The sequence below is a fragment of the Corvus kubaryi genome, unplaced genomic scaffold, assembly GCF_017639235.1.
Source record: "Corvus kubaryi isolate FWS band 111438036 unplaced genomic scaffold, C.kubaryi_AGA036_p1.0 37334, whole genome shotgun sequence".
Taxonomy (NCBI): domain Eukaryota; kingdom Metazoa; phylum Chordata; class Aves; order Passeriformes; family Corvidae; genus Corvus; species Corvus kubaryi.
Window position 1 is genome coordinate 9433258 of NW_024581108.1, and position 22683 is coordinate 9455940.

Consider the following 22683-nt stretch of genomic DNA (forward strand, 5'->3'; position numbering starts at 1 on the left):
AGGAAACAAAATTACCCAGAATTAGTTAAGAATTGCAACAGCACCAGATTTACACACAATTTATTTGTAGGTTGTGCTCTGAGGGAATGCTTGCTACTTGGATAGAAATCATTCAAGTTATAAATCAGTCAAATGTGTACATACGTCTCAGCCATATACCTGAACAGTAGGTTTCATGTGCAGGAACAGATCTACCTCTTTTTGTAAAAACAGCTCTAAATACTTGCATGTTAAGCTGTAAGCAGTCTTTCATCACTTTCACAATGCAAATCTTTCTTTCCTCTCCAAATCCTTTATTTCAAAAGTGAGTCTTTTCCACCCAGATAACAGACATAACCAAAGATCACTATTGGATAAATAAGAGACTGCTCACAGAAGAGATGTCTGGCAGTTTTGAAATGCAAGAAATTATCATTTCAGTGGATACAAAAAATTACTTTCACTCTTAGGATTGCCCACTAAAAGAAAAATAATATAAATTTTAGCTGCATGATTAAACTGGGTGTAGCCTGCACATCAAAAACATTTATTAAATCAAAACTATATACACAGTTCATGATCAGCTCTAACAGGAGATTGCAAAAAAAGAAAACCTGACCTAAGTAATTAAGAAAGTTATAGCAAAGTAAAGGCACAAAACAAAAAGGAGAAGCAGTCAAAAATAAACTGTGTTTCCCCAAAAAAACTTGGGGAATCTTTAATACATTAAACCATCTTCAAAATCAATCTTTCACTGCACTCTGTACTGATCAACAGGTGGAAGACATGCTAATTAGGACTTTTCAACAAGCTGAAAATTCAAAAAACAAGCAGAAATGTGGGGGTTAAGAATTAGGCAGGAGAAAACAAAGGTACAAAATACAGCCTAAAAAACATTTTTAGTCAAACACATACTTGCATTTCATGCAACAATAATCTACCACAGTGGAAAAATCAAGGATTCTCAGGTTACAATAGCATTTAAAATATTTTTTTCTTAGCAGTTACATAGTAACCCAAAAAGACACGTAAACGAAACATCCAAGTTTGTGTCCTGTAGAGGCTGTATCCAAATACACTTCACAGTAAACTTAAAAAATAAAAAGCAGAAAAAAGAAAAAAAGCTAAGGAAGCAATTAAGCTCAAAGTTTAATTAAGTTACACAAAAAAAAACCACCCTGTGAAGGCTATTTATCAGAGGCTATCTCTTGCAGATTCAGTACCCTGCCTGAACCTAATGAATGATGTAGACTTCTAGCATTAGCAATTTAAGTTCAATTTCAACATGCAGTAGGATGATCTACAGTTAAATCAAAAAATGCCATAAAATGTTGCAAGGCCTAAGACTCAAGGAAAGCACGTTCACTTAGAGATACCAGGTCAAGACAACTATATACAACCAACAAAAATAAAAATAACATACAAGATTAAGGTTGCTGTCAAATCTTGCCTTGCAGGTCCCAGTATCCTACACCATGGACTAACAACCACAGCCATTAGTGCCTTGAACACTTCAGTCCAATGGCATGCAAGTACTGCCAACCAAAAGCATCCATCCTGTTCCACCACCAGCCTCTGCACCACTCTCTCCACCAAAATCACAACCACTTTCCCCGATTGTTTCACCAGAGAACCACATAAACAGCCAAGAGATGGGAGAGGGACTGAAGACAAGACTTCAATATCTTTGGGAAAACATGGCCTGTATCTCAGATTATTCTGATATGTGCACTTTATACCAACTGGACATTTCCACTCAAAATATCTTTTGTCAAATAAAGTGACATTTCTGCTACTGTTTTTAGAGAAACTCCACATGCATTGTTTGAGTGTGGGAACAGGGAGACAGTTACCAGACTGTAGCATCAAACCACATTTGCAAATATGCATAAAAATACATCAATCTCAAGAAGTCTTTCTTTTTTATACTCCACTCATTTGTGTAATTACTCTCACAAAATTAACCTAGCATCCAAAAGTAGTTTCTAAAATGTGCTTTTGGTATGCAGTCAATACCTAATACCATTAAGACAAACTGACTTCCTTCAGCACACAGCAGAACAAAGCCTTTGCTGTCCTACTTAGGCTCTTTAGACCACAAAGTTCTCATTTGCTGCTAAGGTTTCATTAGCATTAGGGAACACCACACTACTTATGTTTCCAAACATGCAAGCAGAGACAGTGGCTCTCCAAATATTTTGTTGAAACAAAAAAGGATTCCACTGATCAAACTTCATTCAAGATCTGCTATTAATATGAAAACGACATTTGACAAGCTATCACACTTTATTACAAGCATTTCATCATTGACCACATGACAAAAACTCGTTTTTCCCCCCCTCAATTCCTCTTTTTCATCTGATTCTAGAAACAGTATGTTCTGTGCAAAGACAGCTTTGTTGGATTATCCCACAGCTTCGCAAGTTTTCAAATTCTCTATAAACAATAAACTAGTGAATGACAGACTACAGTCGCAAGAATCACCTTATACTGCTCTGTAAAGCCACTGAGACAAATGAGAAAAGATCAAGGCAACATCAACAAATAAGCAAAAAGGACTGGCCTTTTCAGAAAGGCTTCTAGACAGGAGTCACAAATTTACTCATGGTCCTTTCAACCTCTCTCCAGAAGCACGTGTTTGAACTCTGGGCCTCGATTAAGCAAAAAACTTCCTTTTCATACCAGAACATAAACAGCAAATCTTCCAGACTGCTATGAAGGAAATCAAACTAATGCACTGAGACACAAGTGACACCTTCAAAGGAAAAAAAATGGTCAAAAATCAGGCGATGCTGTACAGACAAGAAAACAGACCAAATAGTTCCAATAAAATTTCAGTCTGTAATTTCAAAATAAATATATCAGTGTATTAATTTGGCTAGCTCCTTTATAAGAAATATGAAAACTGCATTAACTAGAAAGCAGCAAAAGGTAATTAAAAAAAAAGATCACATCCTACAATATCTGGCTATCTACACCTTTATAATGAAGGATGTTCTCAACAATATTTCCTTTCAAATATATATTGCTGTTCGTCTAGTAACGGCCCACATCCCTTGCCAGCTGAGCAGCCAGTTTTTGTAAAAATCTTTATTAAAACTGCAGCTGAGTATTATTAAAGTGATTAAGGTCAGGTAATGGAAGTAGAAAGTAGAAACTGCCCACTCAAAAGTGGAATGTAGTCCAAAGCCTCTCCATTACAAACAAACAAATCTGACACTTGACAAGAAGTTTGTAGTAGGTCAATACAGACTATTCCAAAACAAATGTAACCTCCCTAAATTCTACTTCCAGATTATTTACTGGAACTACAGATCATGTTACAAATACTTCAGGTTTGCAGTTCTAAACTTACCATGTGTTTGCAGATAGCAGGAAGCTTTACAACAATAGCAGCTGAAGCATCAAAGCCAAGAGCCAGCCTGACTCAAACCAGCACCCAAGACAAAACAGACTCTCCCAGGTTAACTCAAGGTAAGTTCTCCTCTTCTTACAGAGACTTGTTTTTTCTCCCAACAAGCCTCAAGAACCAATAAAAAGAACAACATGGGAGATCTCTTCAGAGGGATGAGTATGAAGGGAATGCTACAGCATAAATACTGAACGTTTAGTCTTCCTAAAGCTACCAGTCCAGACACTGGACAAGCATGGGAGTTGCAAATAAAAGGCATTAAACAAGACTGAGATTTTTAAAGGGTTAATGTTCCCAGATTTCACCAACTTCAGAAAGCAACTCTACTTGCATTTAAAGCTAGGATTGTGGTATCATTCTTAAAAAATCCTTCTGTTTCACTAATTTATGCCTTTACAATATGTAAACTAGCTAACTGCATTAACATCCAATTGCTCCCGAATTAGTCTCCCATTTCACTGACCTCCAGACAACACAGCTGAAAGTTTTAAGAATCACATTAAACATTGAAGTACATTGACTTACAAGTTTCAGAAACCTATCTCAATTAATTCCATCTGCAATATCTACTTAATAAAACATTTTATTTGAAATGAGAATACTTTGCATTAATTACTCTACCATCATTTTATTCTCTATTGACTCAACTGCAGATCATTAGTTCCATACTTTCATCTGACCACAGTTTTAGTCTGCAGTTACCCAAGTGATCTTATTTGCACTTTTGAAGCACTGGCTCAAGATGAGATTTTTTCCCAATTCTTTGTTCTCCAGGCTGCAGAGCCGGTCTAAACTTCCAAGCCAGTGAGTGGGAGATTAAAAACTCAATCCCTTATTTTGCTCTCCAACTTCTTAAGCCTTATGCAGTCTGGTACAAGGAAATACATACTATGCTAGTGTTCAGAGCATGGAAAAACAGCAGTCAGGTCTTGTTCAGGGAAAAAAAAAATTTAAAACACTTGGCATCAAAAAAGCCCCAGTGCATTTGTGGATAGAAATGTTGTATTTTATTATCACTTTATGAAAAGCCATGACTTACTTAACCACACAACTACAAGTCCACAGTAAGCCAAATGAGAAAATGTGGGTGATTAGATAATACCAATCTTAGCAGTTCTTGTTTACTCAATTAAAGCCCATGAGGGTTTGTCAAACGAACCTGAATCATGGACAAATTTAAATGATAGGTTAAATTCCGCATAATGTCCTTTTTCCTGCATGAGCAGCACTACAGAAGAAAAGAAGACCCAACTCTATTCAAGAAGTTAAATATTTTAAGTGACTATTTAACATACTAAGATTTTATAAAACTCTTATGAAATAGCTGAATTATTTCTATGAAACATGCCACTTGGGTTTTATTTTTTTATTTTTAGATAACGATCAAGGCCTTCACATGATTAATTATTTTACTTGGAGATATTTCCAACCAGATTTCTTTATTTCAAAAAACAAAACAAACCAAAAAAATTCTTGCAGTGTTTGTACAAAGAACTACCTGATGCCCTACATTAAAAATTATGGGAATCATAATCATCTATGAATATATTAATGAGAAGTCAGCAGTATAATATACCATACCTTTCCCTATTTGTGTTCAGGACAAGTTAATTATAAAATTGTATTTTAATTAGAGCATGTTACACTAATTTACTTCCGACAACACATTTCAGTTTCTCTTCGTGGATACCTCTTCACTGTCTAACTGGTTTTGGTTTCTACTTTTGTCTCTATCTTTATGCATTCCTGCTTCCTTTTCTATCTTAGGATAATAGCTCTTTTATTTTACTGTCTGAACTGATTATCACTTCTCTGTACTCCTGCCTGTTTGTTCTCATAATTATCAATTTGGTCTGGTCTTTCTTTTTTCCTTGCAACTGCAATATGCTTCTTCCTAACAGGCAGACAAAAGCTGCTTCCAGCTAAACAGTACTTTATCTTTTCAAAACACCCTGTTAGTTTCACATCTAAAAACTAACAAAGAGCTGTTTCTATATCAAGAACAAAAAAGAAAGTGTTTTTCTTTTCTGCTTTCTACAAGTTCTGGATTGTAGCTCCAAACCAATCTGCAAATTATACCTCATTCCCCTCTGAAAACAATCTAGGTACTACAGTTAAGAGAGAGGAAAAAATGTGGCTGTGAGCAAACTTAAAGGCTAGGCATTTTATAGGCTAGAAGATTGATATCAATTAGAAGGTTCAGGGCAGCAACATCAAAAGCCATAGCAACACTGGAAATAAAGCAGAGGCACTCAGATTAAGATGAGGAAAAAAAATGTGACAGGTTCATATACATAAAATAAACAGTACTTTACATTTCAATTTCATATTAAAATAGAAGTTCACTATAGATTGTACAAGGATACATACAGGATACTATGAAGAAAATCTAGTAGTCTTTTTGAGACATGAATAGAAAAATAATTCCTAAAAAACTTCTGAAAACAGTTTGTAGGTTGACCTTCAGGACATGGAGCTAACTTTGCTTGCAAAAATTAAGACACTGGTATTAACAGTACACTATGTTGTAGCTTGAAAATATTTAATTGCAAAACTCTGCTAGAAATGCACACTGTTAAATATACAAAAGGAAAACAACAGGAATTAAAAAATCACTTTTAGCTGGACAAAAGACTACATTGCTCTGAGGAATAAAGAATTAATAAATTCATAGTATCAATGCAGTATGAAAAATCCATTTGCCTGTTAAGATTTAGCACATATACTTGAAAAGCAGTATCACTGTCAACTTTAATTTTAAAAAGTCAATTTCTAATATTAGAGAAACATTTGCATGATAAAGTGAGCAAAAAACTCCAAAAAGTACTGAACCACTGAAGATCCAGCCATGCTGTAAGATAATGTATACAGCAAGTCAGGTTTCTAAAGCAAAGCTAAAAATGGAGAGCCAGAATTGAGGAAGAGAAAGACAAAGACTGTTTTTCTCCACAAACATGTCCCCAGACCAGCAGCAAAGGAACTGCTTTGGAAACTCTAGATGAAAGTCAGGTCTGGCAAGAGGGGATGTCTTGTTTGAGACTTAACAACTTCACAGGTGTAACATATTTATTTTCCAGGAAAGGGCAGGAATCTACCACAGACATAATATGAGTGGAAACATTTGTGACTGCTTTTGAAATGAGGAGCCATAATTACAAAAGAATCAAGTTCTGCTTCTGGAGATTTGCAGATCAGCTGAATTAAATCAGAGATTACAGCTGTGCACTCCAGTTCACCCATGCCACTGAATGGATCAGTTGGACTAATCATTAGATTTTAACAGCAATAGTTTCCTACCAGCAGAGCAAACTGACTGAAAAAGTTCCCAACTGGGACACTGAACATCAGTGTTAAGACAAGAGAGGAAAGGAACACACTGCCACAGAGGGTATCTCAACAACCACTCCTATCCGCCCTGTTAATGAATCATCTCCAGAATTCTTCAGAAGAACTAGAACAGCATATTTACCTCACTGCATCATGACGGAATCTTAAGTAAAGAAAACTTCACTTCTATGCAGTACCTACAGGTCTGCTCTCTTCTTCACTCATGTGACCCCGCTCTGTAGTCCCACAGCGGGCTCACAGCCTGCCACAGACTGCAGCGAGGGCTATTCCTAAACACACCACTTCTTCCTCCTCAGGAAGTTCTACCAACACAGTGTGCAGTAGCCAGAACACAGTTCCAGGCATCCTTCCTCACTGCTACTCATCACAGCCTCTTCACATTGAGCTTGTCGAAGAACAGGCTCTTCACTGTGGGTGGGTATCAGCTCTAGCATCTTTACCAACAAAGTTAGGAAGGAGGTAAGTACTGTGTCCCAAGCAAACAGAATGGACTCCCTTACCACCACCACTTGAGAAAAATAGAAACACACACACACTCACATGAAGTAAGTCTCACTAGAAACACAAGCATACATAAAATACAGACCAGGAAATCCTACTTTGTAAACCAGATCAGAACCCTCTTTAGCTTTCAATCACCCCCTTAATTTAATTCAAATTTTAATTGGGAAGAATTCTTTTTTAAAGAAACTTAGGCAGATTTTTTTCACATGTTCTTAATAGAGATTGTTAGAATACCTGAGTCTTATCTGCATTTGAACCAAAGGTTAATTCTGAAACACGTAACTCTTCACTCAGTTCTATTTTAAGCTTAATTCCCACTTTAACACACAACAGACCATTTTCAAACATCTCTATCCAATACAATAGCAGATCACAAACCATGTCTTTTTGAGCCTTGCTGGATTAAAATAGTTGCCATCTTAGCACAGGGGCATTATTACACTCGCCTTGTATATATACAAAGGACATAATTATGCTCATTCCCCTAATGGACAAGAAACCTTATTTTCACCATAGCCAAGCCAGAAAACAGGCACTTCCTGAGTCTTCTGGGAACGGCTGAAGGTTGTTAATAAACAGACTGAAGCATAAGTACATTTTAGCCCTAGTTATGTCACTTAAAAAAGGGGACAGGAAGACTCTGTTTAACCCTAAATGAAGTAAGTGCAATATGATGCATCACAGTAAAAAATGCTACTACTGTTTGTACAATATTTAGAGATGCTGTTGCTCATTATAAGAAATATCTGGACAAAATTACATCTTTCCAGCAACACTAGAATAACAGATTATAAAGAAGTGAAGCTATATATCAATGAAGCAGCAGAATACTCAGTTTGTTGTATGACCAACACCCATGTGAGGCCTCAAGTGAAGCAGAAGTTCTGTGCAAAACCAGCACATTTACTGCATGATTAATGGCAGCCTACAGAAGACTTGCAAGAACAAAGTATCTGGCTTGGAAAACACTGATGGAAAATTTATTTTGAAAAATTGTGTAAAGAATCATTTAGTTTTTCAGTTACATTATTACATGACTTGACATTCTATGCACAATGTGAATGTTTTAGTGCATGATTAAAGAACCCTTGGTGAAACTACTGAAAACTAAAAACTTTTAAATGTCTCTCTACCAGTTACAGCCACTTCCACAATATTATTAAAAATACATCCACAGGAGACAGACTGAGCAAGCAACTCTGACACTCCCCACTTCTTGCACATGTGACAATCTATTTTTGCATTCTGGAGGATATGTTTTTTAAAAACTTGTAGAAACCAAAAAGGGATCTCACCTACTGACAACTTCTTCAGCAAAGGGTTAAATTCCTGCTCTGGATGGTCTGTCATAGCATCTAACAAGCAGAGTATGCACTGTTTTTTTCCTCTCTATACACTAAGGGAGTGAACAGTGCGCTCAACACAAGAAGGGAGTGGTCTCAATGTTACAAAGCAAGGCAATGGGGAAAGATAAAAGGTTTGCACATGGAATATTACAGAATACATAGATGCCCTACATCACAAATTCAGAAAACAAGATCCACCAGCTTTGCATGTGCACACACAACTCTGTACAAATTATATTACAACATGTCCAGCTGCAATACCATGAAACCCAGCTTACACTGCACTATTTAGTGAGTTCTACTGAACTGAAATGTGACCTTTAAAATAACTTAGTTTGCATGTAACTCAGAGGATATAATTTGGACTTTGCTACAGTTCAGAACTATAACAGGGTCACAGGTCTGAACTCATCAAAAAGCCAAGATGCCTGATACAAATTTAAAACAAGGAAGTACTTTCTGCCAGATGGGGGAGGCGAAAAAGAAGGGAGAGTGTCAACTTCCCTCTCATCCAAATATCACTTCCGTGTATTTATCTGCTCAGCTATTAAGTAGACTGTAGGATACCACTTTAAACTGGCTTAAAAACTATAAACTGTTTAACAAGTATGATGCACAAATCCCAGGCAGACAAGTGAATTTAGTGTGTTTCACACTTAAAAGATGCATCTTTAGGCTTTATCTCAATAGAATAACCAGAAAGAAAAGGACCTACCTGGTATGGGTTGAATCACATTGTTTATCATTCTGACAATTAGGACAAATATAGTGTAAAAATATCTATACAGAATCCAGGCACTGAGTATCACCAGTAGAACTTCACCATTTCAACACACAGAGGCCAAGGTATAGCCATGGTATATTCCTTATAACTTTCCTCCTATGTATTTAATGGAAGTGCACATTATTTAGAATCTTAAACTCATGTCAACAATTCCTTAAAAAAACCGCATTTCATGGCACCTACACAGCAATTGGAGTGAACAATGAACTCATAAAACTTACAGCACAAGAACAAAACAAACATATCCTACTCTTAACTTTTAGTTAATTTCTCACAATAGGTGTAATTACAATAGCTACTAAATCTATAAGAACTTGGTAGAGGAATAATATATAGTGGTTCTTCTGGTAACATAAATCATTTAGCTCTAAGCACAGAGACCCAGACAAAACCTCCACATTTCGCATAGCTCTGATAAACTGTTTCAACTACTCTCTACTCCTATTATGTAGGAAGCTATAGTAAATGCAACTGGAATATGAGAAGGTATTTCCTAGAGTTATTATCAGCTCCCACTAGACAGACTTAAGACAAAGGCATATACCTTACATTTGTTGCTACTGATATTCAAAAGGTACAACTATACTACATAGCTTGTCAACAAGTATTTGCTCTTCTAAACCACTCAAAGTAAGACACCTATACCTAGGTATTTTGATCAGTCCTTCAATTTTATTGAATTAAATCATTAGCCTTTTATGGTGTAGGAAGGGCTGCAAATACTAACAGAGTTAATCACCACAGACTGTTCTGAGCACACTCCCCACTGTTCAATACTTCAGACGACCAGAGATCACGGGACCAGTTACGCAAATAGTTACAAAACTGGAAGGCTGTTAACTGATTTGCCATATGCTATTTGTTTTTGTCAACCCAATGAACAAGGGGATTTTTCTGCAAAAAGTCCTCCTGTGAAGTGAACTTCCCTTTTCAGTATCACCTGTGAATATACTTCAGTGTTCAAGAGAAAGACTAGAGCAGCCACATCTTTTTTCCTTCACCGATATCTTGCTAACAACAGTAAATACTTTTCAAACTTGATTATAGAACTTGATTATAAACACTCAACAAGAAATTAACATGGCAGTAAATTAGAGCCTTCCTCTCTTCTTTAAAACATGACTTCAGATACAAATAAACACCCTGACAAAAAAAAACCCCCACACACAAATCCCAGAAACAACACCCAAATCCAAAAACCCAAAACAAAACCAACACCACCCCCCATGTACTCTATCTGCAATAGAATCTACTGTATGCATTGCTTTTAAAGCAAAATTCATAGTAACATTAACATAACTGAATAAAGAATTTAAACTAAAACCAGATGTTATTACTGGCACCTTCAAAACAGTGGAATTTTTCATGGTTTTGTGATTCAGATAACATTAAAATGTAACACAATTGTGCCGTGTATCAGTTTCTCTCAGAGTTTTTAAGATATGAGCCTAGAAACACACAGTAAAGTCCTCCTATATTTCACCACAGACTTCAGAATCATAATCTGTATTGTAAGAATAACATTATTCATAAAACCTTTATTTCTAGTAGAAATGTACTTCCTCTGATAAATCAAATTTTACAACAATATACACTGTTTCCCTTGGTTAACAAGGTATTTTTCCTCAAATTAAAAAGCAAACAAAAAGAGTGATGTAATTTAACCATAAGCATAGGCACTTCCAGTACAAAAGTTACAATTTCAAAAAGGTAAAACAACCCTATTACAGCACATTTGGTCACTGAAGTTGCATACACAAAAGCTGAGTACAAACTTCAGTGTTCTGAAAAGAAAACCCACATTTTTGAACTGTCATAGCTAGGCTCCTCATTCTTTCCAAAGCATGTACATAGTCCAAACTAAAAACAGCTCATTTTCATACTGTTTCTGTAATCCATCATATTTAAATGACAGTGGGCTCCATAGAAATATTCTGCACCACTCCAGGAGTTCCACACTGAAAGCAAGCAAATTTATAGCATAATAAGTGGAAATACTTCTGAAGACAAATAGTACTCACATTCAGGACAGAAGCAAACATGAACGACAGGGTCGAATTGGCAATAGTGACACCAGATCACATCAATTCCTTTTTAGGAATTAGACAATTCTAAATTGTCTCTTTTTAGAGAGACAATTTCTTTTTGAGAGTCAAATAAACAGTCAATGTAGAAATAAAAGGTTCTTCAGCAGAATCCTACCTTCTGCAGTTATTTCCTTCCTGACTAAACTAATAAAAATAGAAGGGTATTCACACTAAAATCTAGTGGAGATCTGAAAGGTATAGATGAACAACCACCAAATCTAGGTACTTTATCTGTGACTGAACCTCAAGGTTCAAATCTGGACCCAGTATTTTCAACTGATTTGTCAATGACTTGCATGAAGAGGCAGATGCCTCCTCAGCACGTTCGCTGACAACACGAAGCTGGGAGGAGAGGCCGATACCCCAGGGGGGCTGTGCAGCCCCTCAGAAGGGCTTCAACGGGCTGGAAAAAGGGGCAAAGAAGTTTTGTAAACCTGAATTTAACAAAGGCAAATGCAGGGTCCTGCTCCTGGGGAGGAATAACCCTGGGCACCAGCACAGGCTGGGGGCTGACCTGCTGGGGAACAGGACCTGGGGGTCCTGGTGGACAACAAGCTGTCCATGAACCAGCAGTGCCAAGAAGGACAATGGTAGAAAAGAGCATTGCCAGAAGGTCAAGGGAGGTGATTCTGCCCCTCTACTCAGCCCCAGTGAGGCACATCTGGAGTGCTGTGCCCAGTTCTGGGCTCCTCAGTACAAGACAGACATGGAGCTCCTGGAGCGGGTCTGGCAGAGGGAAACAAAGATGATGAAGGGACTGGAGCATCCCACAAGGAAAACTGAGGGAGCTGGGACTGTTCAGCCGAGAAGAGTTGACTGAGAGGACACCTCATGAGTGTCTGTCAGTATGTGAAGGGAGGTGTCAGAGGATGGATCCAAGCTCTGCTCTGTGGTGCTGAGCAACAGGACAAGAGGCAATGGGCAGAAACTGATGTACAGGAAGTACCACCCAAACATGATGAAGAACTTGTTTACTTTGAGGGTGACCGACACTGCAACAGATTGCCCAGAGGTTGTGGAGCCTCCCTCACTGAAGATATTCCAGAATTATCTGGATGAAATCTTGTGCAGTGTGCTCTGGGATAACCCTGCCTGAGCAGGGAGGCTGGACCAGATGACCCACTGTGGTCCCTTCCAACCTTATCAATTCCGTGATTCTGTGACTAAAACAGAAGCATCTTTGCCAGTTTCTCCTCGTTGTTCTTCTAGTCTTTTTTCAACTCTTGTTCCTCTACTACTTCCCTTTTAATTCCTTCTTTAAGCCTCTTTTGCACTGCTTACCCTCCTGACATAACTTCACTGTTTACTCCAAAAACAGATACTGGGAACATTCTTCCTGACTTAATAAAGAAATACTGTGGGAATCCAACTTACGACAGCATTTTAAACACTGTGTTAATTCTATACTCCATGCAAAGCATCTTGTTCCACTGATCACAGCCACAGAAAAACTGCTACTGTAGTAAATAGTTATTACTATGTTTCTTTCCTAATGACTTTTTAGTATTACCAAATAAGAAAAAATTAAGAGCAAAACAATAAAAAAGTGCTCAACAACATACTGCAGATGTAGTTCAAAATTCAACTGCAGCAAATACTGCAGATCAGAAAAGTAATTTACTACATATTCACTATGTAGAATCATAGAATGGCTTGGGTTGGAGAGGACCTTAAAGATCATCTTGTTCCAAACGCCCTGCCATATGCAGGGATACCTCCCACTAGACCAGGTCACTCAGAGCCTTATCCAGCCTGGCCTCAAACACCTCCAGACCTTTGTACACGTACTCTCCTTTCAAAAACCACTTCTCACCAAAGAACCCTATGAAACTTAACACTACTTATTACACATTGGCCTTGAAGTAGAAGAAAGTGGCAGTCTTTTTGTCACCTAAAGATAAAACCTTTCCTGTATTTTATGTCATTGCCACACCACATTCATTATGTCCTATATGGAAAACCTAATTATTTGCGATTTCATTCTTCAACGTGAAGTGCTACTCATGTCTTTACTAAGCACTAATTTCACTAACTCTGCATGGAATTAAAATAGCAAAATATTAACCAGTAAGTGATAAATCTCTGTAAATAATGGTCAAGGAACTGTCAAAGAAATACAAAAGAAATTCTGACAAAGCCTCAAATATTGAATGAAACATGACATAATGAGAAAATCGAAACCCATTTCTTTCATACTGAATAAAACTGTTATGTCTTTTATTACATTGACTATAAAACTGAAACCATCTAATTGCACATGGGAGTTCCAACTTTGTTTTAACATTACTAGCTTGATTTTAAAAACACTGAAAATTGTTGTTTCATATCTGGGGAGTCTTAACACTTTATATATTAACAAAAACATTCACAAACCAGTGATTAAAGCATGCCAATTTGTAAGTAAAAACACAACTTGATTTTGTGGTAGAAAAAATTAAAGCAAGTGCCTTTTCCCCAAGTAGCTCTGTTTTTGGTTTTTATGTCATTACATATCATTGTGTAAAACCATGCATATCTTTTAGAAAGAAAATAGAACTAAAATTAAATTTAATTAATCTGTAACAGTATTGTGAATTCAATGCTTCTTTAGTGTATAATGGAAAATTAAAGACACTCACCAGTCAACTACTTTTTTTCCTGAAGAGAATGATTTGGAAAGAAAACTATTTTAAACTATTGTCCCCACCTGCCTCAGAGAAGTATTAAATATTTAAAACATTCAAAAGATGACTTATTAAAATATATTTGACTAAATTTTGAGTGTTATTCTTATGGTATCACATACCGTATCACAAAATAGTGACAGGAAGGAATTATCTCCCAGATGCTTTAGAATGCTTCATAAGAGTATGCAAAATTATTATACTTTCACAGGAGCAAAATGCACAATTTACGTTTAAAAAATCGCAAGGTTAATTATGAAAGCAGTATTTGTTTTCATATTACAAAAAAACATAAACAAAATACTTAACTGATAAGCTAAAATATATTAAGTATCTTGCACCAAGATTAAGTATATCCACTAACCAGTTACAAAGAAAATTAGCAAACTGAAACAAAGGCAGCAAAACTGGATAAAGCAGCAGTCGGGAATATAATTTATCTTAACTTGTCAGCAGTATCCTGAAACAGCTCTTTACCAATTACATTCTCAATGCAAAGTTTTTCATAAAGCTAGTTTTCTTCTGCTTCTTTACTCTGAAGCAATTTCACTCTCCTGTGAATTGAAAATAACCTTGTACAGTCTAGAAAGACTTCTATGAGGAGAGAAATACAAAGAGAAAAATTACTGCTTACAATTTGATCTTCCCATCTGAGTCACCCAGAGAACCAGACTTGAGCTCAAATCACTTAAATGAATATGACCCTGATGTTAATGTCATGAAACATGTATTAATTCTTGGTATTCCTTAAATTGCAAAAAGAAAGCCTATACTGTAATACATTTTCTTTTCAGTTCCCAAAGTTCTATTGGACTTGATTTTATTGTAATTGTTAAAAATTTAGTTTTCAAATTAGATTTTATATACATAAGCATGAATCAACTCACATGAGATGTGCCCTGCACTAGTAGCATTAGTCAATTAGGCTGGCACACATTTGGCATTAGTCCATTAGGCTGGGAATACTCATTTGCTATCAACCTGCTGCAATTAGAGTACACTCCTGATAATAAAATTAAAGTTTCTTTTTTTCTGGTTACATACAATCAAAAAACTTTTATGCCTCTCAAGAATACATAGTAGCACAAAATAAATACTTGAATTTCTAGCATTCCACAAACCAGCTCATTCACACAAATGTATCAACTAGTTACTTCATAGAGACAATCAACAGTAATATGACAGCAATCTAGAAATAATTTAATGCTCTCTAAACTGTTATGGTTCTCAACATACATCTTAAATGGTTGCCACCAACATCAGTGTCATATGCTTTACTTCCATGTTAAAATCATGCTGAGATAACACATACCAATATCTTAACAATAATACTTTAAACTAAGCCATGTATCTGATTGATACAGAATTTTGTTGTTCAAGATTATTGCAAACATTTCACATCATTTCACAATTTCACAAGGATTCCAAACTCAACAGTCAATTAAAATGGTAATTAAAATGTTTTCCACCCATGCTGCAAAATAATTTTCCCCACTTCAACAAAAAACTGGAGAGACTACACAATACACTTACCACAACATCTGCACAGTCATCTCTGATTTCTGAATTTGTGTTTCTTGAAAACAATTCTTTTAATTTTTACAAGTGTCGTGCATAAACTAGTAACAGCTTTTTGCAATAAACAGGTAAAGAAATCTAATGGAAACAAGTAGATTCCCAGAAACTACAGCAGAAAACTGAGTAGCAATTAAACTAGGCCACAACAGCAGTAAACGTACAACTAATAGACAAACACTGACGTGAAATCAGACACATAAAATCATGGAGAAAATCTGAATAAAGGTGGTTTTCCATGATGTAGCTTAGGATTCCTAATAGTAATGTATGGCAACAGCACACCAAATGTAATTCAAATAAAGTACATGCAGGTAAAACAGTAAACAATTTCCAGCTAGATTAATGTAATTGGATGAGAAATACTACCTTCTGTGTCAGCTGGTATTAAATACAGCTTTACTAGAAATGTCTTTTAATATACTGCCCTTAAAGTCAAAAGATAGTGCTTAAATGTACAGTTCATGAGATTACCTAAAACATACCTACCACTGTTTCCACTCAAAAAAGTTAAAGCAATAAGGGCTACTGAAAAGTGTTCTTCACAGGGAAATACTCATTATGAAAGCCTTCTGAAATACTAACATAAAAGCCTTCAGGAACACCTCTACAGGTGTTGCAGATGTTTTATACCATGTTATAGAAATGATAAACACAGATCATACAAAGCCCAGAAGAAAACTGCATACATCAGAAAGCATGTTGTACCCCAAAAGATGACCTTAAAAATAACTTCTTGTAACTCATACTTCTTCATTGTTAACTTGCCATTCTCTTTATTCATCTCTTTCCCACATAAAATACAAGCTAATACTAAGCAGAATACAGAAAGTAATGCAGCTGAAGCAACTGAATGAATTGCAACCAATTCATTTGTACCAAAGAAAAAAGATTATGAATAAAAATAACAAAGCCTAAACAAACTAAAAATTGAGAAAGTAAGGTGTTAGGAACTTCTAGCAAATGAAGATCAGAAGAAACTGTTTTCAGAACACAGACAAGTACAGTCTGATGGTAAAAAAAAAAAAAAAAAGCTGTTTAAGACGTTAGGGTGCCATTTCCTGCTATAAACTTAGTATTGGATTAGCTTTAGTGGCAGTGGATTAGCTTTAGTGTATCTCTCAAGTGGCATCCAACTACAAGCAAAGCCTCAAATCCCTCTACGGTGGCAGGAATACATAGATTTTTAGTTATATTTTTCAAGTGCCCTTGTCAGCTTTTTGCAAAATACAGTAATATTAAAAAAAAAAATCCTGCAATGAAGTTCAACTGCATACTGTGCTACTTCGAGATAATTGAAATCAACTGAAAAGAAATGAAAAATCTGCAAAGTGCTCTTGAAGAAATGCTTTAAAATTCACCACCCTCCTTAAAAAACAAAAATCCCTTTACACCACATGAAACATTGTTTTACATTGATTAAGAAAGAACAAGAAGAACCAACACTACAAAAAGCTATGCTGTCTTTGTAACAGCGTAACCGGTAACAGTCCTGAAAGGATAACAGGCAACATCCAAACAACTGTTAGATTAAGTAGGGAGATATGGGATCATGATCCTCTTCCCACAAATGAACGTAAGTCAGCAAAAAATCAAACCTCTTTTCCAATGACATAATGAAGAAAAGCAGTCAGGAAAGCCACAAGTTTCAGGTTTGACTTACATTCTGATTATGCCTGCATGAAGTTGAAATGCTAAGTACAAATGCTAAATACAAAGTACTACAAATAGCCTACCAAGATAGTAAGAGACATTTACATATACGGTCTTAAAATTCACATTTCCCAGCACACAGCAGTATTCCCACCTAATGTGTGCATAATGGTCTGTATAAGCTCTCCCTTCAGAATTAAAACTTTAGGTTGAAACTTGAGTTTGAAGCAGTGATATTCCATGGTACCTTGTTATTGTAAAAAGCATGAATCCTGGCCATTCAGCACTATCTCCTTAAGACAATTACATGTTTTCTCAAAAATTGCAAGGCATTTTATACAAATGATGTCAAAATGTATTCATTACACAGCCCACAATTACAGCCTTGAAATATAAACCAGACAGAACATCGAACAACATTTTATCTAAGAATCACTAAGCATAAATACCACTGGCATCTCATCTTTAAGACTATTTTAAACCTCTTAAGAACATTACTTCAGTTCAACTATTGAAATTTCAGCAAAACTGAATGACAACACCACAGAACCAAAATAATTGGAAGTCACTGGATGCTAAGACATCCAAGCAGGAAGAGTAGGCAGCACACTTAGCCTAACACTGGGTTTGTCTGCACCTACTACAGTTTTAATATACAGAGCCAATCCCTGGTTTTATAAAACTCCAATTCCAATCCACTAACTGGATGTCTCTTCCAGTTAAAATGTCTTGTTGTGCACAACTACTCCTACCTCACTGCTTCCCTCTCAGGAATGCAGAACATAAAGCTGGAAGTCAGGGAAATCACACTTGTACCTCTCAAGTGCTAGGCTAGCGAGGAGGAACTGCAACGTCATTCCTAGAAAGATGATAATTATTCTCCCTAGCACCAACATCAAAGTGAACATGTTCTTAAAAAGCCATTTTGGAAAGAAGTTACCCCTGTTATGAGAGAGAGGTCTTAGTATTAACAGCATCTCAAACTTGGGGAGGTAAGTCAAAAGATCTAGTTTATGTGATTGCAAAACTTCAGCAGAAATAACACAAAAGACCTCACAGCTTTTACAAAACAAACAAGCAATCAAGATAAACCAAAATAAGTAACTCACAACCCCTGTTTCCTCAGTCTCAATCTCAACACTCAATCAGACCACCACACCTCTTCTACAGGAGTAAATATTTGAGTATCATGCAGAGCCAGGATACTTCACAAAACTGCTCAGCTTGCCTCACATGGTGACGTTTCTATTTAGGTTACATAGAACTGTACAATCTACATTGCCCTCACAATACTTACAATGTAGAAAAATCCCAAACATTTGGATTTTCCTGGTAAGTTACTACTTACTTTCAAGAAATTAAGTTTTCCTCTTTAAACATGCCATCTTCTTAGACATGAGACCTAACCAGACATTCCAGTCTGGTTTTTACCATTTTATTACAACATGCTGAAGAACTATTCAAGACAAGTTCATCCTTTTCTTGTGCTCCTCCAAACAAATATGTAACACCCTGACCATATTGCACAGATCTCAAATTTCATCATCTACTGTTTAGCAGATTTCCGAAATAATAAAAACCATAGTTACTGAGATAAAGATTTTGAATAAAATTTTAATTCTCTGAAATTTAACTCTGAAAATAAAATTTTCACCCTTCATAAATCCAAGTACATATCCTTGTTCTTCTAATTCACAGTTCATAGCAGTCAAAACTCATAAGGCTGAAAAGAGATCCACTAAATTAAATAACATCAGTAATTGTTGCTGATTTAAATAATACCATGCAACAACTACAAGCTACAGGTAGAGCTAGTTTGCAAATACTCCCTTTCTTAAAACAAAAAAAACTGCTTTGAAAATTTCTCAGCAATACAGTATCTACACTCAAGCACATTAATGAGTTTCACTGATCCTGTGAGATCTTTGCTCCTAAAATGAACAAGTATTGGTAAAATTAAATATGTAATTAAGTACCTGCACTGTTAGGGTCTAAATTAAGTAGATATTAGGGGCATAAGGGAATCAATTTTTGACTCTACAGAACAAAATTGTTTTATCAGTCTTCCTCAGTGGACCTTCCAACAGTTTTCCATTTACTAATCACAAATTTGAACTTGTTTTCAGGGAAAAACTAAGATAAAACATTTCATTTAAAAGCATATAATGTCCGTCATATCTTTGCAGCTACTGCACTTTACTGGTTTATACCTTCTATACTAGGGTCTCAAACTTCAACCTTTCTTTCACTTGGTTATTTGACTTCTTTCCTGAATCTCAAATTTATGTCCATCCTAAAACTTGTTAACAGCTTCTTTTTTTTTTTTTTTTTTTAAATTGGTCTCTTTATAACCATTCCAATATCGGCAATCCTTACACATTCTCTACCCATCTCCTTTCTCAGCCACACCACATCCTCTTCTCTGGTATTGAGAGATTATCCTTTCACCCACATGTTTTTCACCCAGCATTATCTCTTCCTGTCTCTCTGCATCCTTCTCTATCACATCAAACATTAGCTTCTTAACCTCACTTCCAAGGGCATTGCTGGCTGATTCCAGCTTATTACCTCATCATACCAAAGGATTACTGTTTGCTTCACTTGAGACACCAACACTCCCTTGTACATTTCAACAAGTATTTCCTGCATTCTCTCAGGTTGTTTGGGTTCTCATCCCCTGCAAAGATGACAAAGATCTGCCCCACTGCCACCCTCTGCTTGCAAGGTTTACCAACAAAAACACTGAAGAGTCTGCAGCTGAGATCACTGCCCACTGTGCTGAACAATACTGGGGTTTGCACAACTCCCATTTGGCATGACCACGAAATGACACAGCCCCTGCTGGAATTCAAAGTTGGACTGGGGGTGCTCTTTATAGTCACTTTGTGTAGAATGCAGCACAACACAAGGCCACTGTGACTAATGGTACTAGGTGCTACATAAACACAAACATAAAATATACCCCAATGATTGGTTTTGATTGATGTCAAATACCCTAAATATTCCTCTAATTGTGACTGACTTCATATAAATAGGGGAAAAAACTGCAGGCCAATTAGATGCCATAACAGATAGCTGCAACAGGAATACTTTATCCATTTATTGTAAGGATTAAAAAGTCTTCGATATTATAAACATTACAATTTCCCCTTCCAGAGTTTCCCCCTGCTGTAGAGACAGCCAACTGCACTGCAGCACAGGTGTTGTCTTGGGTTCACAAACATCAATTATTTTCCCACTCACTGCCAGAAGAAAACCCCATGCCACCTAGACCAAATGCTTATTTGAAGGATATTCTAAGAAAAGTAAAACATTACTGACTTTCTCTGAAAGAAATGAGCCATCTGGGGTAAAGACAAAGTGTTCAAGAAGCATACCCACATTCAAAGAAAACGCCCTCCAACTACTCTACCAACCAGAATTTACGAAGTGAGGTTTTCACACCCAGTTGAATTGAGCATTCAACATGAGAAGGAACCCAGTAATCAAATGCTCTCTTTCCAGAAGACTTATGAAGCAGATGGAGATCCAAAAGGCACACCCATCTTCATCACCTGCACTCACATCTGGTTACTTCAAGTATGCCAAAAGTTAAGGCTGCCTCTCAACTCTCCAGTGCAATTGCTGTCATCTCAGTTGTTCTTTAGTACTTAAATAACTCCAAACTAAAATCTAGCGGATGTCATTTCATTGCACAATACAAAAAAAAAAAAAAAATCTCTTAATACAGAACTACAAAAAAGCACGTTATACTATTTGCTGTGTACCAGCCAAGGAGAAGTGATTCGCATGGTACTTGCCTCTGGAACAAACACTTCTGAGTATCCACATCACAGCAACTGTACCAGCTACTTAGTAGTAAATCAACTCTATCCTCTCCAAAACCAGGAAGAAGTGCAAGGGTTACTTTCAGTATTTTAAAACACTATATTACTGTGCCCTTACACATTAAACAATGTTAAAGTAATATCGTAACAATATTTGTAGAATAATTTGATTACAAGAAACAAAGTGTATTCCAATTTTACAACCCAACTAACAGAGACAAAAATTAAGTTTATTTGGCCAAGACAACACAAGAGTTACACAGTAAAGCCCAAGAAAAATTCATGTCCTGCAATATTAGCATTTTAGCTCATAGTAAGACTGCGCTTCTCCTGCAAAAGACGTAAAAAGTAATAAAACTACGGACAAATGTACAAACCACCATGCCAGAAAGTAGTTTCATCAGTCTAATGCCCTTTTCATTGTAAATGACAAAGCAGAAGCAGAGTTCTAACTAAACAAAAGAAAAAAAAAATCAAAGAAAAGGTATTCATGAATCTTACATGTAACTATTTCAAGTTTCCATACAGTAGAAATTATCAGAAAATTTAGTACACCTAATATTAAGCCCTTTCTTGTTCTAGTCACCTAGCAGGAAATGTAATACTCCTGCCACTCTCCTCTTAGACTAGAACTTGTAGCTGAAAAAAAATCCAGCAACTCAGAAATTTATTGCAGATAATTCTATAAACAAAGTCAGTGTAGAGGGTCTGCATTTTAATGAAAACCAGAAGGCTTTTATTAGTATAATACTTTTTTTCCTTCTTTTCCCATCCAGCTGAAGCACTGACATACATGTGAAGACAAACCTCTAAACCTTCTGCCAAGAAAGCACTGGGACTGGGGTATGTAAACTCACTAGGGGCAAAATGAAACAATGTGATTGGAATTTCAGCTTTCACTGAACAGTTTGTTCACCATTACAAGGAAAAAGCTGAACATATCTGGACTTCGGGGAATTCTTTTCTCTACCAAAAGGAATTCAAGTTCTTTAAAAAGTATGCACATGTGTTGTATGAACAATGAAAACTTATTCTGAAATGTGTAAACTTCCCCTCCATAAAAAATAAAACACCCTACATTACTCATCACTGGCTTTACCAAGCACACTAAAAAGAGCTCTGCAATTCTAAGGACTGAAATATTTAAAGATACTATATTAACAAATGAGGGTCTCACCCAGATTAATCCAGTATAAGAACTAATTAAAAAGTAACACTAATTAACTTTTAGATATTTTAGACTTAGGTCTACAGCATCAGTGACAACTTTACACAAGCAATAACACAAATCTTCTGTCTTCCAGTATTCACCTGCAAACACCTGAAAGCACAAATCATACCTACTTGGGCAACCCTCAGCTCATGAGCACGCTGCCAACAGACTTCTCTCTACTCATGCTTTCCTCCATCCCAAATTCTAATGAATTTGCCATTCCAAAGGATCGTTATTTTGACAGATACACTCTAAAGAAATCCTCAGCTTGGTTGAGATAAAAGATCTTGCA

At 36.3% G+C, this 22683-nt stretch overlaps 1 protein-coding gene across 3 annotated transcripts in view; it reads right to left on the bottom strand.

Annotated features, from left to right (window-relative positions):
* The window catches only part of FNBP1L (formin binding protein 1 like), a 58142-nt gene that overhangs the window by 28698 nt on the left and 6761 nt on the right, over positions 1–22683 (bottom strand). The window lies entirely within an intron of this gene.